Source organism: Syngnathus typhle, linkage group LG11 (genome assembly GCF_033458585.1).
Source record: "Syngnathus typhle isolate RoL2023-S1 ecotype Sweden linkage group LG11, RoL_Styp_1.0, whole genome shotgun sequence".
Classification (NCBI taxonomy): Eukaryota; Metazoa; Chordata; class Actinopteri; order Syngnathiformes; family Syngnathidae; genus Syngnathus; species Syngnathus typhle.
The window spans coordinates 7,896,367-7,915,125 of NC_083748.1; the positions used below are offsets into that span (position 1 = coordinate 7,896,367).

General features: G+C 43.7%; 1 long non-coding RNA gene across 1 annotated transcript in view; it reads right to left on the reverse strand.

Annotated features, from left to right (window-relative positions):
- Window positions 1-5,763, reverse strand: part of LOC133162866 (uncharacterized) — a 50,492-nt gene extending 44,729 nt beyond the window's left edge. Inside the window, exon 1 of the long non-coding RNA XR_009716288.1 lies at window positions 5,627-5,763. This is a non-coding gene — a long non-coding RNA (uncharacterized LOC133162866). The remainder of the gene's footprint in view (window positions 1-5,626) is intronic.
- Window positions 5,764-18,759: the final 12,996 nt, after the last annotated feature.

The following is an 18,759-nucleotide window of genomic DNA, read 5'->3' on the forward strand; positions in this document are numbered from 1 at the left end:
GTGTACAAGTGCATGTGTCAGTCAGTGAAGTCTCAGAGGTGCCATCTGCAAATCTATTGAACGATCGTCAAGAGACTTCCAATCTGTGCGCGAGTGCAATCTCCGAGGGAGCATGCAGGCCACGTCTGCTGCTTAACACTCACTTTCATCACGCACACGCTCAGAAGTGACAGTCCCTGTCTACAAAGAGATTTAAAGCATCGCCAAGAGACCTGCCATCTCTTTTCCCCTCTCTGTCTCTTTCTCACACATGCAAACACACAAACATGGAGAAATACCCGCACAAAGCTTGCAACAACGGGCCCGATGATGTCACCCAGAGACGTCTTTTAGTCCCACATAATTTCCCATTATTCTTCCTAATGAACAAGAGTGAAGCCGTTAAACGGTTCCCCTTTCCCATCCCTCCTCTTGTCTCCCATAACCCTCCGCAACCTCACATCCCGTCATCCCCGCTAAATCTCCCTCGCATCCCGGGCTCCCTATTGACAAGTATCCCCAGAACGCACCGGCAAACACAAGGCCCACAAAAGCCTGAGCGCCTCGGCTAACAACCGATACACAAAAACACAACAACAAAGCGGTTGTTGTCAGGCTGTTAAGTCCTTGCCACTGTATCCGAGGGTCGGGGAGACGGTAAGCAGACAGTGAGAGGGAGAACGGGATGAGATGGGCTTTGGAGAATAAAAGCCGGCTAATCCTCGCATTTGGATATGGGGAAAACGCAGGCCCGCAGGAGGAGGCATCAAAGCCCAAGCTAAATTAGCCTCCATCCGGCGAGGCAGAGGAGCAGAGAAGAGGCACGCGGAGTGAGAGGAGCGCGGAGAGCTAGTCTCCTATGGGCCCAGATTAGCAACACACACTCATTATTCTCCAGCATTGCACGCAAGCACACATGCACACACTACCGTGCCCACAGATTAGAAACATACACTCATTATTCTCTCTCAGCGGGACACTAAACCCCAAAAATCCAGCACGCTTGCTGGGAGCCCTTGCACGGAGACTGGCTAACCGAGTAACGGGGCCCATCATTGCCTTTGTGTGCATTGTTAGCTAGGCTGGGAGCTAGCACCTCGCTGGGAGTATCTCCGTGTGTGCGAGTGTGTTTGAGGCGGGAGAACAGAAGCCGGCAATTTGGATGGGAGGAGAGTGGTAGTTTCATTCAATGCCACAAGTGGAAGCCCTTCAAAACATAGTACATTAGGAAGTTGGGATTTGCACGTTTGGGGCCCTTCATCATCATTATTATTTTCCATCCATCCATCCATCCATCTATTATCTGTACCGCTAGACCCCACGGGGGTCGTGGGCGTGCCGGAGCCTATCCCAGCTGTCATCAAGCAGTAGGCGGGGGACACCCTGAACTGGTTGCCAGCCAATCGCAACAGCCGTCCGCAGTCGCGCTTACACCGAGGGGCAATTTGGAGTGCTCAATCGGCCTACCAAGCATGTTTTTGGGACGTGGGAAGAAACCAGAGGACCTGGAGAAAACCCTCGCAGGCACGGGGAGAACATGCAAACTCCACACGGGGAGGGCCGGAGGTGGAATCGAACACGCACCCTCTGAACTGTGAGGCGGGCGTGCTAACCAGTGCCCGACCGCGCTACCATTATTATTACCATTGATTATTTTTATTAATTATGATTTATAATTGATTCATATTATTATTAATAATTATTTATTATTGTGGTTGTGGAAGTGAAGACAAAAGCTAACAAGTTGCTCACACACATCGCTGCATTGATACGCATGTCCCAACTTTTTTTTTTTTCTGTCATTTCAAAAATATTTGGGAGCAGTCATCCTTGCACCTGCCTCACAGATGTGATATTTAAAGACGTAAACTCTGACTTGTAAATCATTCAGATTTGGCAGGGTTGCACAAACTCTTTTCCGTGATGTGTCAAATAAACAAAGGTTTTATGATGCCAATTAACAGTACGGCTCTGGATTGGATGTTTCGATATCTGTGTGACTGAGCCGTGTTCCAAAATGCATTGCGCTTGACCTTTGAGGTTCGACTTCTTTAAATCATAAAACAGACGAAAACAACCAGAGTGGTCTGTGCAGAACGCTATGTTACCAAGCAGGTCGTTTGCTCTCCCACTCACTCACTCGCACACCCACACACACGAACACACACGCACACACGTACACACTCACCACCATGCACACACAGTAGCAATTATGGCAATCAGCAAGCCGACCCAATTAGTGTTTCCTGCTTGTTAAGCCCTGGGGGTTGGCTGCTCGACCACCTCACTTTGCATAACTTAATCTGCAATGACAGGGTGTGACACCCAGACTTCTGACCCTAACTAGCTGCCTGTGCGTGCATGTGTGTGTGCATTTACAAGGCATTTGATGTTTTATAAAGACTTTTGCAGGTCCTCAAAATGTCAAACGGATGTTAAAGTTGCAATTAGGTCCAGGGATGGGGAAACTGGTTTTTAGTTACGTTATGAAGAAACACATCATAGGGAGACTGTCTATCGATTGCGATTGTGAATGCGAGCGAGCGCGAGAAAGAAAACGCCTATTTGTCCAACCTACGTATGTGTGGTTACAATTTACAATCACCATATCAACCAGGTTGAGGGAGACCCGCGAGTTCACAGATCCAGGAGAGGAGTACGTGATCTGGGCCTGATTTTGCAGCTACCTCCCGTTTCTCTCATGGGGGCTTTCTCCTCCCTCTTCTGCCTGTGCTACTTACAGGCTGATGGACAAGTCTGTTAATATGCAGCACGTGAGGCGAGGCAAAACAAGGTCTTTCCAGAACTATTCGCTGCCGCCCCACACACACACCTCGAAAACTTCCACTCTCGAGTGCGACGGGAAGCTTAAAAGTAAGCTCACCTCTAGCAGTGGTACGATTGTTCAAATTAGTTTCATGGTTAAACACTTGGGCTGTTATGGAGTGAACGTGAGGCCCCTCCCCTTTTTGGTGAGTGGTTGCCCCGTGACACATGTTGCCAGGCATTAAAGCTGACAGAAACCATGGTTACTGAAAACAAAAGAACTATTGTGGTAGTGCGTTTGATCGTAGTGTGTGTGTGTGTGTGTGTGTGTGTGTGTGTGTGTGTGTGTGTGTGTATTTGAACTCGGTGTGAACTGCATGGAGTCTGCGGAAGCGAGAACAAAAGCACAGCGGCGGGCAAGTGCGGCCATCACCCGGATTGCAAAGAAAAGAAGGAAAACAACAACTTGTATCTTCTTCGCCTCTCAACTTCCTTTCCTTTCTGTACTTTGAAAGTCTCCATTTTGCATTCATCGCTTTTCTTGACTGATTTTAATAAAAAAAAAAAATAATAATAAAATTATGTTGTTGCTTTTTGTCTTCTCTCCTGTTCCGAAGCAAGGAAGGCATAGCGGGAAGTGTTTTCTACAAATATCTCTCTGGTGCCAATTCCATTAAAGGTAGGCTGATAAACAGGCTAGGATAATTAAAGGGGAGTGATAAATAGTCCTGCCTTAATTAAAGGGGAGTGATGAGGACACGTGTCGAAATGTTTTGTTAGCGGGCCAACGGACAGATGAAGGAGGAGAGTAATTGCTTTGGATTAATTATTTGGATATGGGCAGCGAGAGGGTACACACATCTCTTGAGGGCTCTTTCAGGATGGCGGGATGCACGGGAAGGAGGAGCGGCAGGAGGAAGCATAGCGGGCTTGGTATCAGGAAAAAGAAAATGGCTTCTATCACCCTTTGGCGTTTAACAGCCTTCTGCTGTTCAATGAAAATTCTTCTGGCTGGTCAAGGCGGAATAAAAAGGCTTTTCATATTTTCCAGTAAATACTTGCACACCTGGAGGCCGAGCGGCTCCACTGCAGGTTTCAGCTGGTGTCCACTGAGGAGCTGTCAGAGGCCAATTACCTGAATCACGGCTGCCTCAACTTCAGTTATTCTTTCACTTACCCTTCTCGTCTTCCAGAAACCTTGTAGGCCTATTCGTCTTTTTTATAGGCCAGGTTAAAGCTTCAGATGAAAATGTCTGAGATTTAGACTCATGGCGGCACAGATGAAAAGTGAATGATGAGTTGCAGAGTAGCAGATGTGGAAAAGCAGATAGGTTGGAAGCAGGGCTGTGAAATTCAATTTTGATTATTGCACTCCACGATTACAAATATGGCATTATCTTAGAAGAAAAAAAAAAACCCGATTCATATAGAAAAGAATATTGGGCTGTGCAATTAATTGGATTTCAATTATGATAATCGTTAAAAAAAACAATTCACACTAATTTTAAGTTGTTTTCAAGCGGGCGCACATGAGACCAGCTTATCAACATAAAAGTGCAAAAAATATATTTTTTGATCAAATTGGGAAAACAGGCTCTGATTAAGGGTCGTACAAATAATCCAAAATAAGGATTGATTTTAGATTTGATCAAACAATGTGTTACTGTGTTTCTTTGGTATATCATTTTTCAAAGCTAATAATAAGAATCCTGAGAGCTTGCGACTGCCCCTCTGACGCACTCATAAATGTTACCTCAGTGCAGCAAAGAAAGATTTACAGCCCATATACAGTACACACACACGCCTCACCTTTCCACCTCGGTCCATGTGTGTGTGAGAGCAGGTAGGACCATCTGCGGTGTAGATCACAGACAGATGTGCACAGCTGCACCACCAGCCCAGATCACCTTACATAAATACTTTACCATGTGAGGGATTCATTTGGCCGTATTAATTGACGGTAAACTTGCTCCGTAACGCCGGCCCCACACTAATGCGGGCCCACTCACACGCACACACACACTTCAGATAAAAAAGGAAAACACAGTCCTGCATCACAGGTGGCTTTCTTCACTCACAGGAGCAACGAATGGGTAGCCGGTGGTAACTGGAACCTGATCAAAAGCAAGATTGACATAAATAAAGAGCCTGCAGGAATGCATTGTGCAAACAAAATATGAGCTGGGCCCCCAAACATTCCCCAGAGGGGAGGGCTGAGGAGGGGTCGGCGAGGGGGTGAGAGGGACGGGAGGGAAGGAGGTGGAGTCCAATACTTCACTTTTTCTTTATTCCTTCTTGTACTCCTGTCCCTCATTTGCCGCCTCGGTGAGACAGACAGACAGACAACAGCGCAATAGATGTGATCGATGTTTCCTTTTGGACAGCCAAACTAAATATTAAAACAGATGTTAGGAGGGCACAACGGAGTAAATTTCACCCCTCCAGTGACTGTCTAATGTTCTGCCACCTTTTGTTGTCACTTCTAAACTGGACTAAAACTCGCTTGATATTTAATCCTCGCTCAATGAACCTTTGATATGGTAGCCGTCACCCAAAAGCCCCTTGAGGTTTGCCTACGCACCACACACACATATATACACGTGCGCACACACACGCGCAGAAAATTGCCCTGGGGAGTTTGTATGTATCTTTCGGGTGTCTGTTTGTCTCCATGTAAGGCTTTAAATCTAGAGAGGAAAACAAAGTGGCATAGTCCATGTAGACACACACACACACACACACACACACGAATGGCCGCAACACTACCATAAGAGGAATTTACTGTTGGCACAGCATGACCAACCCGCGCTGGGACATTTTTAGTTTTTCTTTCCAAAACAGAACCAAAGACCACATCATTGATACAAAAAAGGACACTCACGTAGCAGAGAGGACACGTGCTCCGAGGTGAACAGATTGCACTCCTCAACACAAAGGATCCCAAAAGAAAATATTTTCCTTGAATTTGTAAAGCAGGGCTCGCTGAGCTTTTGGAAATCTACTTTTTGGGTACTGATTGAGGCGAGAGGGCGGTTTCAAAGTCAAAGTCTGCTTTATTGTCAATTTCTTCACATGCCAAAACACGCAAAGAAATCGAAATTACGTTCCCATTTCGATTTCTTTGTGTGTCTTGGCATGTGAAGAAATTGACAATAAAGCAGACTTTGACAGTTTGATGCACAGTTCTGAAATAAATTCACGCAAATAACTTTTACTTATATCGTTTGTTAATAATAATTTATCTGAAGACCGTGATGGTGTTATATCTCCTAATAACAACAAAGAATGAGTGTCTCAAACCATTGGGGAGCAGCAGCAAGGAGGTAAAAAACAAATTGCAAGTTCGAGTCTACAGGGCCAACACACACACGTCTCCACCTGTCGACAAACTCTCAGCGGGGACTGAGGCAAACCTGTCAAGCACCTGTTCACCCTGAATTCTGTTTATTTGGATGTTTGGGAGTGTGCGTGCCCTGGAGCAAGGCACCCAGGAAAGGGTGAGAAGCCCCTCAGGTGGCAATAGCGCTCCTCGGGGGCAGAGGAGAGGGTAAATCCCTCTTAGGTGCCCCCCAGTTCTAAAACAATTGTGTCTCCGAGGTGACTGGACACATGGGACAGGTGAAAAATAAAAACAAAAATCCAAGTTGAGCACTAAGGGGAGTTTGGGATTCTCACCTTAATTGTCTCCTCGTGGAAGAAAGAACAGCTTTGATGAAGGAAGAGCGGGAAGACAGGAAAGAAAAACAAGGCAAGGTAAATCTAATTACGGGGGGGCAGATATGACGGCAACGTGAGTTAACACTAAGACAATAAACAAGTCCCAGGCAAGCATGCTGTGTGCGTTCGCACGATCGATAGGCACAGGAGGAGAGCAAGAGGGAAAGACGAGCCCATGTTTGTTTGTACGTGGCTGTTTCTCAGGCCCCGAAAGCTGGCATTCCTGAGCCGCGCAAACACTCACAACTTAAGCGCTGACATTTCATCACAGGCCAGGTCAGATCTCAGTACACACCCTGTGGCAAAGCTACACTACATCAAGACAGATACTACAAATGGCAGTCAATAAAGCACTCCGCTTCATATAGGCTCTTGGTGCTTTATGGAATCCACCGGCTTTTTTTAGAACACAAAGTTAAAGACAGAGTTTGGAAACATGATTGTGTTTGCAGCAAACTTTGCATAACGGCCAAGAAGACTAAACAAAATGCCTGAATGACTTCACTAATTGATGAGCAGTGCTTAAAAACGTGACATTTCCCACTATCGTATATCTTTCTCCGTTCCATCACGCTCGTTCCAACTTTGGCCTCGCAGCAGGTCTCGCTCACTCGCACCTGCCTGCTTTGTCCGTGCACGAGTGTGTCAGTGAAACCTAAACACTTGTAAGAGGAGCTTTTTCCAGTACAGACGCTCAAAAACAAACCGCTGCCCCACGCAGCCACATAAAAATAGTTAGAATTGCAAACTGAATGGTCCACAGAGTCGAGTGTATATGCGTACTCCATCCAGACTTTCCAGGAGGTCAGAAATAAGGGGGCAGGTGGGCAGCAAGCTGTCGTATTCATGCGCTTTCATCATGGATGAAGAATGGCCATAAAAGGCAAAAGCATCACGCTCGCAAACGTTTACTGTAAAGAAACGGCGAGGAAGCGGAGAGGGTACGAGATGTCATCGGAAGAGGTGAAGAAAAACTTCATTGGTTGAAGCTTGTGGTCACTCGTTACGACTACGGTCCGTTAGGAACTTGAGGGATGATTTCCGAAAAGAACTGGGATAAAGTTGGTACACCTTACCTGGAATTGGAATTTCTTGTAAAATGGCATTAACTTAGCAACCCCAGTGACGTGTCTGTTTTGGCTGCTCAGCAACAATATGTCTCAAATCAACTGAACTTCTATTCACATGTTCAGAAACTAATAAAGAAGAAAAAGCGACAAGCCACTCCACTTCTAACACGCCGTTTACCAATGTATCGCTAATGTGCAAATGCTTTTATGTGCTTTTGTTGTTATTATAGTAACTGACTTGAATTAGCCTGGACCAGTAAAACACACACACAATAATGTAACAATGCAAAAAGGAAAAACACGAGTCCGAAAATTAAGCGTGAAAGTAGACATCCGCCAATGAATAGAGTAAACCACAGCGAATGAAGAGATGCATCAGGAGGAGTGTGAATGGAGGCAAAAGGACAAAACGGCGTGAGGCTGATTTGTGTAATGCCATTGTGAAAATTGACTTAAATGCAATGTTACATGTTGGCACTGGTGGAGAAAGAAGATGGAGGGTCTATCTATTTGTTGCTTAATATGAATAACAAGATGGAAAAGCAAATAGACGAGTGAAGATAGCGGCCAGGAGGAAATGCATTTGTGAGGCACAACAAACAAAAGGTGCTACAATTAGGAGCATTTTCTCAGCAGAACATAATGTGAATGTAGAATGGACAGTATTGTTGTTGGAAATTGGGTAGAATGGACAATATTGTTGTTGAAAATTGGGGATAATTTGTGCGAGTGGTGTGCTGTGTTTTTTTTTTTTTCCCCCTAATCACAGCCAAGCTAGTATTTTATTTTTTAATAATTGTACAGAATGTTTTTAAAGTATAATTTTCACTTTGATTATTAGTATGTTTATGTGTGCGCCTAGTTAAAATAAGTTAGACATGATTTATTATCATTTGCAATCATTTACAGTCCTTTTAGTCTACTTTTTCATTTTTGGATTAATTGTCCAATTTGAAAATTGAAAAGAAATTCATTTGTCGTCATTATTCTGCTGCTGTACAGCTAAATTTGTGATTTTATGACTTCTGATTTTAGGTTGGGGATTTGTGATTCTGCCATGTGAAGAGATTTTTTTTCTGTTCCTGTATATGAAAGTTAAAAGTCTTAACACTTTAGTTAAAACAAGAGCGGCTCGGTAGCGCACTGGGTAGTACGTCCGCCTCACAGTTAGGAGGGTGCGGGTTCGATTCCACCTCCGGCCCTCCCTGTGTGGAGTTTGCATGTTCTCCCTGGGCCCGCGTGGATTTTCTCCGGGCGCTCCGGTTTCCTCCCACAACTCAAAAACATGCTTGGTAGGCCGATTGAGCACTCCAAATTGTCCCTAGGTGCGCGTATGGTTGTTTGTCTCTGTGTGCCCTGCGATTGGCTGGCAACCGGTTCAGGGTGTCCCCTGCCTACTGCCCGATGACGGCTGGGATAGGCTCCAGCACGCCCGCGGCCCCCGTGGGGACTAAGCGGTACGGAAATTGGATGGATGGATGGATAGATAGTTAAAACAATGAAAACAGTGAAAGATGTCACAATGGTGAAAATTTGACAATTGGTGCCAGATTACTATAAAAAAAATCCATTAATTCTTGATGAGAATTGTTAAAAAATATCACCATATTGCAGTTTGACTCAACATTTGGATTGCGTTTAATCCAGACAATTGCAAGAAAAGACAAAAAAAAGATGCAGAAACTCCAACACAGGTGGACATATCAGGAAAGAATTTGTCAAATATAAACTTCCTGGAATTGAACTTGCAAAATATTTCATCTCTTCACCCTGAAAGCGGATTTGGAACACTTAAATATATGGCTTACTGAATGATGCTTCAGAGTTTACATAGAAATACAGGTGCACCCTTAAGCAGTGCCTTTGCGCCAGTACAATCAGCATGTTTATACAAAATGTCAGGAAGAGCCGGCTCGCTCTGACAAAACGCACCGAGTAAAATTGGGAATTTCCACCACCACGCGTTAAATGGCGTAAACCGCATTATCCGTCTGGAAACTACACACACAGAAACACACACACACACACACACACACAGAGTGCGTCGTCACTGACGACGACTGATGGTGGAGTCGGCGGGGACAGAGGAGTCAAACAAAGAGGAGAAATATGAAGACAGGAGGAAACAGAGAGCCAAAATAAGCGAGGAGGAAGCAGAGCGACGGAGCACAGGATGAAACTGACACATATTAGAACAAGCAGGACACACAGAGAGAGATTTCCCTTCCTGAGCGCTCATATACAGAGATTAGTGGGGGCGGGAGAGAAAAATGGAGAGCGTCGCCTTTTTTGCTAAGAAAAAAAATATATATATTAAACTGCAAAGAAAGGCGAAACTTTTTAAACCCTAAAAGCGTTCTTGTCACTGAGTCTTCTCCCATAAATTTACATTGAATTATTAACGTGCACAATGTGACTGAAGCGCAATCATTTTTGATTTGTGAGACCATCAAGAGCTTAGATGCATTTGGACAGGTGATGCATTTGGAATGAATTGCTTGGTTAGTTTAAGAGAAATTAAGTACTGGAGTTGGTATCAAGCAATGTTTATGACACTGCAGATGAATAAAATGGACATTAGCACAGAAGAAGATGCTAAAATGGGAGGAAGCTAGGTAAGAGGCCTAATCTAAAAAAGTGAGAATGTCGAAGCCTTGGTGGAGGTGGCGCAGTGTGCCGTCCTTTATTTTCCTATTGAACTGTGAAAGAGTGAGTTATTGAGTGCGGATTCTATTGTCAGATCCTATAATCATTTAAACAAGCAGCATTTTAAATTGCTGCGAAAACAAGGCCATTCTCACCTTACCTTCTGCTAACAAATAAAAGTGTAATTGGTGTGCAGTCAGCTCCCAGCCCGACGTTTTGTCCTAAGCTTCGCCGGAAAGATTGTGACATTGGAATCTCACCGAATATTTTTGTGGACCTCCGGCGGGATCTGAGGTAAATTTAAGACGAGAAAGAACTTTTTTTTTTTTTTCTTTTCATTGCACATTTCCACACAAAGCTCCGCGGCCTTAGCAGGTGTGCGTATTTTGATTTACTTCAGGGAGAGACTTTGAAGGTGAGGAAAACTAATATTTCTCTTGAGAGAGATTGATGTGATCTGTTCACAAGGCGTCATTGTTTGCGGATGATTTGAGACAGGAGCGCCCGTTCTCAGCAGACATTGCTGTCGGCGTGTGTGTCAACAGCAGAGCGCGAGCATCAAGCAAAGAAATTGCTCTATTATTTTAGCGACTGCAACAAATCAGTCTCTTCACCTTTGTCCCTCTCGGTTGCTGGAGCGAATATGGACAAACGGAGCCGGCGCACATGGGAGCGGCTGCTCGTTCGTGCACTGCATAAGCCCGCCGGAGTGAATAGACCCCTTCACGTCCACAGATAAAGGAATGAAGGGCAATAAACTGTGTATACTTTAGTCACTAATACACTTGAGCTGTCCTTTCATGCTATTCAACCGAAGCATCTCCGAGGGGAAACATGGTCACACACTACTGAATCTGAATAAGAAAAGAAAATGTTAGCATTGCTGAAATGTTTATTTAGTGTGATGCCACTGTCCAAATGGACATCTCATCATAAATGGCCACCACTGTTAATGTTTCTTTAAGTGTCAACATGAATGTGAAATGCAATGGAACAGACAAATATAATTTTGTAAGCAACATTTGACCCAGCCTTAATGAACATGATTATCACTCAAGATGATAAATTTACTTTTACTTTATAACACTTTTGTGCCAGAATTTTCTCGCTATATTCAACTGTAGCAATAATTTTGACTCTGACATCACAGTCTTATATGGGATTTCATTCCAAATCAGTAAGCTTCTTAAAGGAAGTTGGAAGAAAGGTCACATGAGGTTTGGAAGCCATCAGCTCTGAACGAAACTAAAAGAAACTAAGACGAAAAGCAAATCCCATTGTAGTCTTTCGTATCCACACTCTACGACAGCACAATCAGGTTTCAAATTGTAATGGAGATGGCTCTGGATTGGGTGGGTCATGTGATTACTAGAAATGTTTTATATAGGTGAGCATCGGAGGTGGACACCAACATGGCGTACAGTTGCTTAGCGGACGAAGAAGAAGCAGAAACATATGGCGGTCACATCTGTTCTCCAGCAAATCAAGTTGGCTGGAGCACATTCAAATGAGACAGATGTTTGCAAGAGAGCTGCTTCTGGCACAATGCTTCACGGTGTTTAGATGTTTCTAGCTAAGTGAAGATGATGGGTGACTACAGCGCAGGTTTACTGTTACATGTTAAAAGGCGGATCTTTGCATTTGTAGTTGATAGCGTGATGGCTAAAACTGCCAGGAATTGATTTTGTATGTTGTAACATTTGAGTTTTATTTTTTTGCACTTCTTTTTACACTTGTGTGTCAAAAGTCACATGGGCAAGGTGCATGTAACAGGACTCCCTATATCTGTGCCTTGTTGTTGATCAAACTATTTTATTTTTTAGATCCTATTCTCAAATGTGTTTTTTGTATTGATTGAAGTGTTTTCAGACTTGGAAGTAATCCCAACTCCTTACTCATATTCCAGTGTCTTAAAAGTAGGTACTTGTAAATTGCTAACCCAACCTAATGTTTTTTTTAATTATAGTGCATTTTTGCTTTGCAACATTAATGCATTTATTGACATTATTTTTTTAACTTAATGTGGATTTTAAAAAAATGACTGATCAGAAAAATAATGCACTTTATACATACATCATTTTGCTAAAATGCTGCATTTTGTTTATTTATGCTGCTTTTCATTGGCACTAACAAAGAGGAAGCATTTACCTTTGTCTCAGCTCATTGTGTGCGGGTCTCTGTGGAGTATCCCCCCCCCCCCCCACTGGAAGAGACAGAACCATATAAAAGCTTCATTAACTCACAACAATTAATACATTCATTTCACAAATCAGTAACCAAGGCTAGTGATTAGACAATGCAACACACATCCTGACTGCATTGACTTCAAATGCATTCATGCAGGCAAAATGCAATATTTTGTCTTTCCTTATGCTAGGGATAATTTGAGTTAACTAACCATCCAACTGCCCTGTCCCCCTGCTGTCAGTTAATATGAAATCTTACAAAGCATTTCAATTAAATATCATACAAACCTTGTGAATTAGGCCAAGCTCACCTGAAGCTCACCTGTGTTATCACACCAAGTTCCTGCAATGGAACAACTTCGTATTTAAATACTGTCCCTAGTGTTTGGGAAGGGAATATATGTACAGACTAAGAACTGACTTCAGGCAAAATGTCAGGGATTACACAGCATGCAAAAGTGGATATCTTGGAGTTTAAGCATAGAGACAAGACTTTGTTTGGTTTTGCTTGGGTTAGGTTCTATTGTTGTCCAAATCATGTATAAAAATTGAGATATCATGGAAAAACATTATTATTTATGATGCACTGGAAAGTTTAAGTGAGACAGATTTTTTATTTTATTTAAATGCATTCCAGGAAAGTTGGAGAGTTATGCTTGATTATGTGCTGTAAATTCAACATGGCACCACATGATCTGTGAGACAGCAGGTGGTTGTTTCATTAAATTGTCACAAAATGTATATGTTGAGGAAAAAAAACAGCTCAAACCAATCCAGTTCTCTTCTAAGAAATTTCACCACTATTTCAAAGAATACAAAAATGGAAAAGAGAAATGCAAGTCAAGTTTTAAATTATTGTTGCAGCCTGCAGGTAAAGAGAGCATTCAGCAAAGTAATATAAAATGTATGTGAGAACTACCACTACCTGTCAAGCCTCTCAAGCCATTTTGCAGAAGGAAGGTCAAACATCCTAGCGAGCAAAACCTGCTTGAAATTGAAGGATAACGTTGAACGTTTTATTTCACTAGCAGCAATAGAATATTTGTTAGCACTTTAACAAATATTCAAAAGTACAGTGTCACTTTTAGTCATGTCTTCATAAAATGTGTTCACAATTCTTTATTAGGCTTGATGGGCCACACTTGAGGAAAAGTGTCGGTACTTTGTTCTTTTTTTTTCAGATGTGTCACGATAATGAGAAGCGTCAGGTTCCATCAAGCAGAAGAGGCCCGGTCCACATTACAGATGCATACATCACTGCCCTCATTTCAATATAATAACACCTGTCAGGGCTGATGATGGCCGTTCATGATGGCTCAGTCCCGGACCCACGTGTGCCCTCTCACATCACACACCTGCACGCACACGATTACCAAATCAACAAAACACATGTATCGTGCGACATGAGAAACTCAAAAGAGAAAGTATACGTACCGTATTTTCCAGACTATAAGGCGCACCGGACTATAAGGCGCACCTTCAATGAATGGCCCATTTTAAAACTTTGTCCTTACATAGAGGCACCGGACTATAAGGCAAACCATTAATGTATCATGTCAGATTTTTAATCCAAATCAAATCATTCTTCATTTTATCTTTTTTATTTCAATTTCAGACACAACAAATTACTTTATAATCACAAAATAACGATCCATAGTCTTTTTGATTCATGATTCATTGTCTTCAGCGGACCACTTATGATTGATTTCATGACACAATCCATCGAGCCGGTTTAAATTTAGGAATTTGGTCCATATATAAGGATCACCGGACTAGAAGGAGTGGAGCTCTTTACAAGCCCTAGTCTTCGTCTCCCTCCTTGCACAGTTATTGATATAATAATATGTGCTAAACAATAATAAACTAAATAAAACTAAAATAAGGCGCACTGTCGGCTTTTGAGAAAATATTAGGTTTTTAGGTGCGCCTTATAGTCCGGAAAATACAGTACTCCACATTGCCCAGAGGGGTAAATGCAAATATGGACGGTCCTTGTGATTTAATAGTGATTTTGCACGCTGTTTTAACATCGTAACCATCAATGTATGTTACAAATTAGTATTAAAACGGAAGAAAAGTAAAACAAATGTGGAAAAACATGAACACCTCTAACAGTATCACTTAACAGAACTGTGCGGGGGAAAAAAGTTCCATTGTGTTTCAAATCAGCCACAAATCAAATGTTTCCGAGAATATATCACACTAACTTCATTATTACGAGATCATCTCTTGCTGTGTGTACTCGAACGGTGAAGAAAGGAATAAAGTGAGCAGGTCTGCTAATGGACTACATACTGAGGTTGGTCACTGCAGGCTGCTGTCACCTGCTTTTAACGTTTAACCAACGGCCGCATATGTAAAAAGTATTTCTCGTGCACCGGAAACCAAGAAAGTGTGTTGTTGTGTGCACAATAGACACACACACACAGCAGGAGCAGTAGAACAAGGCATTACCATAAATTCATTAGAGTGCTTGAGCAGCATTTCTAAACATGTAGAGATGTTGTTTACAATGTGCGACTGGATGGATTACACAAGTACACACAGACTAGCGCGGGAAAGGCTCCCATATATACACACTGTTTACACTGACGGAGGAGGAGGGAGAGTGGGTTCGAGCACATCGCGGCACAAAAGTCCCTGAGTGGCATGTTTTACACAGCGAAATAAACATTGAACAAAATAAACAGCACTCCACTGTGTCAGGCCGCCACGCGCATATAAACTCTGTTTTGTGTGTGCGTATGGGCGCTCGCAGGTGTCAATGCTTCTATGCGTTCATCGGGGTCAATAATGGTATTTAAATGATGGTTTATGACATAACCCATGTCTGGATATCCTGGTTGGGTTTAGGTTCCAAATAAAAGCACATTTAGGGTGGGGGGGGGGTTGAGGCTTGGTCGTCATGGTTGCAATAATAACAGGAGCAAAAAAAGAAAATCAGGCTGCTGTTCTGGACTGTTGCGTTAAAACGTGCGACAGAAAAAGGAGGTTGCGTGGGTGAACATGGGAAACAAACAGTGGTCATGTGAGTTGATCTCATTGTGGTCTGTAACGTTTAGAAGTGGAACATATAAACAGGCTCCATAATTGACTTACAGCGGAAGTGTACACACCCCTCTTAAAATAACTGCTTATTCGTATGTTTGAAATAAAAATGACACTACAATAACTTGCACCACTTATTTTTCTTCACTAAAAAAATGTGGATGACCTCTGACCTCCACCCATTCAGTTTGAAAGTCCTCTTTAGGGTTCCAGGTGAACTCAAACCTAATTTCCCAGCTGACTATTGGTGTGATGTTGCCCTGTTCTGGTCAGCAGCCAATCACAGGGCATTTACAGACAATACTGTTTGTGTTAACTATTCTTCTAACATGGATGTACGCGTCTTGTTCACTAAAATCACCTGCTGAAGTTTATTGGTAGACTTGAGGTGCGTTTAGTGAGTGCTCACAAAACAGGACATCTCAATGACTCGTAATTGAGCACACTGCAGGGGGTACGTGGACACGTGGTTGGGTGATTTATTGATATAAGCAATCGTTTCCCTTGGGGGTACAAGCTTCCCCGGGAGAGGAGATGGGACTTAAATACGAGCATTAGATTTGAATTACTGGTGGTAGTGGCCTTGACATTAAGCATATGAGGCTAAAGAGAGGATGTGCACCAAAGGTGACAAGGGTGTTGATACAAAAAAAGACAAAGGGATTCAGAGAAGACAGGATGAATTTATCGCTCCTTGGAGAAGTGTATCTCGACATGATGGGAGGAGGAGGAAGAGAGGTGAGGGCAATCAGACAGGTTGGACGAGGAGAGCACACACAGACGCGTCCTGTTTAATGTCTGGCTGACATTTCTGCTCTCCTTTGCTTTCCCGCTCCCGATGGAGACAAATGATCCGAGGGGAAAAAGGCGGAGCCAACGGCGTGCGGATGGTAGAGTCGCACCTCTCTGCCTTGCGCTTCACTCAAGGGCACAAGTCCCAGACAAGGTCACGGGTCAAGGTTCACAGCAAGGCCGACCAAGGGGGAGGTGAGCACATCTAGGCGGGACCAGCCATCAGAACTCTCTGTGACATTGTCTCGTGATTTGTCGTATTGAGCGTTTGCACATCCGTCATCTGGCATGCGTTCGGGCTATGTTAAAGATGCATTTGGAAACTTGGGAATGCTCTTAAAGGCAGTTGAGAAGCTACCTTGTAGCTCCCTACTTCAGTCCTTGACTAAAATTCCTTCTGGATTCCGTCACTCAATTAACCCGTGCAACCCGGCTCCCTGCATGCATGTGTGCGTGTGTGCAGAGAGGCTCGCATTCACTGTCACTGCTCTGTGTCTGGTGCTGATTTCATTGCACTAAACGAAACCATCTGCATGCTCATGTGGAATCTCACACACATACATACTCACACATGCACACACATACAACACGCACACAATGTCGGCTCCTCCTACCCCATCAATTGACCTCTAAATGCCGGTGTCCATATCAGCAGGTGAAGGATGTTAGCGACCGGCTTCCTCGATGACCCTCATATTCATCCTGCATGAGCGCAGGCTGCTACGTAGGTTAGCAGTGGAGTGATGATATTAAACGGGTGCCATCATGGTATGTTTTGTCTGTAAGCAATTGCATTAAAAGTACAAAGGCAATTTTAGCAAAGTATAATTGAGGAGCATGGAAAGACAAGGGTGAAAACAAAAACTGTGAAGAGACAAGAATTTGTGTTGGTTGGCATGCAAAAATTAGTTGACATCACAATTTGTCAGGACTCAGGGAAAAACTGTGATGTCATTGTCAAAATGGCTGCCATCTGAGCTGAGTAAAAATGGGTGAATTAATATTCTACAAACACAATGCCCAGCAGAATGCTATGTTTAGACTAGTGGATGTACATAAAACATACTGGAACAAATCTTGACTTAAAAATTTGCTGTTAACCAGCGTCACAGACCACCCAGCCAATCACAAGGCCCCTATAGACAAACAACCAATCACATGCAAGTACATATACTGTATGAACTGTATCTATGAAGGTGTTCAATTTAATGATGAACCAGATGTTTGGCCTTTTGCATTCCACAGAGTGTCATCCGAGCCGGTTCAGTTTCCCCGTCTGGTTGAGTCACCGATTGTCGAGAAGCTGCCGTGAGCGACAGAGACAACAGGCAGCACAGGGCCTGAGAACACTTCACTAACCCGAGCGGTACCAAGACAAATAGAGGGGTGATTGCTTCCCCGTGGGCCATCTGGCTTCTCTTAAGGCAAGCGGAGGGGAGAAACAGGGTGGGCGTTGAATGTGTGCGCACATTTTAAAGGCTGCCACTTTACGTGGGGTAGTTCAAACACATGTCTGACTCGCCGACCAATTACAGCCAATCGCTGCTGTCGGGCCGACTGCTTTCGCCCGTCAATAAAAAACATTTTGTTTGGGCCCGCTCAGGCCTCACTTGGATGGCCGCCCAGCGGCGCAGTGGAATAAAGATCAGCGTGATTCAACGGAGGAAACCAAGGGGTGAGTTTAGTCACTGAGGAGGCAAAGGGAGGGGGGCACAGTCTGACCCTGTGAGCATGACTGGGTGTGTAGACTCAGGTAAGGATGTTTTCCATAGCATGGGCGTATTGCTTTCCTATAGCATGGCAGTTATTTTAAGTGTTTGGACGAGGTCCCGGGTGAAACCTTGAAGCCGCCACCTCTGAGCTACAAAACCAAGCACCCAGGACCGCAGATTTATTTCAGCTCCAGTGGAACAGACAGGAAGTCCAACGCTTCACATTCGGGGGCAAGCCTGGGTCAAATCAGGGCCCTGCTCCATGCTGGCCATATCGCCACCTGCTGGGTCACTGATGAACTGCGTCATCCACATCATAAATCCAATGTAGTCTAATCCTGTACTTGATGCTTTGTAATTCATATTTCACTCCAAACAAACACACCTCTCACTTCCTGTGTCGCTGTTCTGCGTCTTCTCTTTCTTTTGAGACTTAATAGTAAACAGAGAGGCAGTGGGCAGGGAACAATCCACACAACGGGGAAATAATAACTTAGTTGTCACCACAGATACACACTTTTATTACTGCCAAAGTACAATGATACATCTGGCTTCTGTTAAGCGTAGCCCGGCATTACGATTATGTTTGCAGTAAATCACCAGAAAATGAATGTGAGTTTAGATCTACACGCCCAAATGGATGCACACTTAAATGGGACAGGCCTTTGCGTTCCATATGGACATGAATGGACTCTCAAAGAGTTAAAATTTTAGTGCGAGTCAGTTGTTGTTGTGAATGCACATGAGTGTGTGTATGGTCTGAGGAATGCCCCTCCCAGATAGAAAGTAGGGGGCCCGGGCCAGGGGCCTCACAGAGAGACAGAGAGAGAGAGAGAGAGAGAG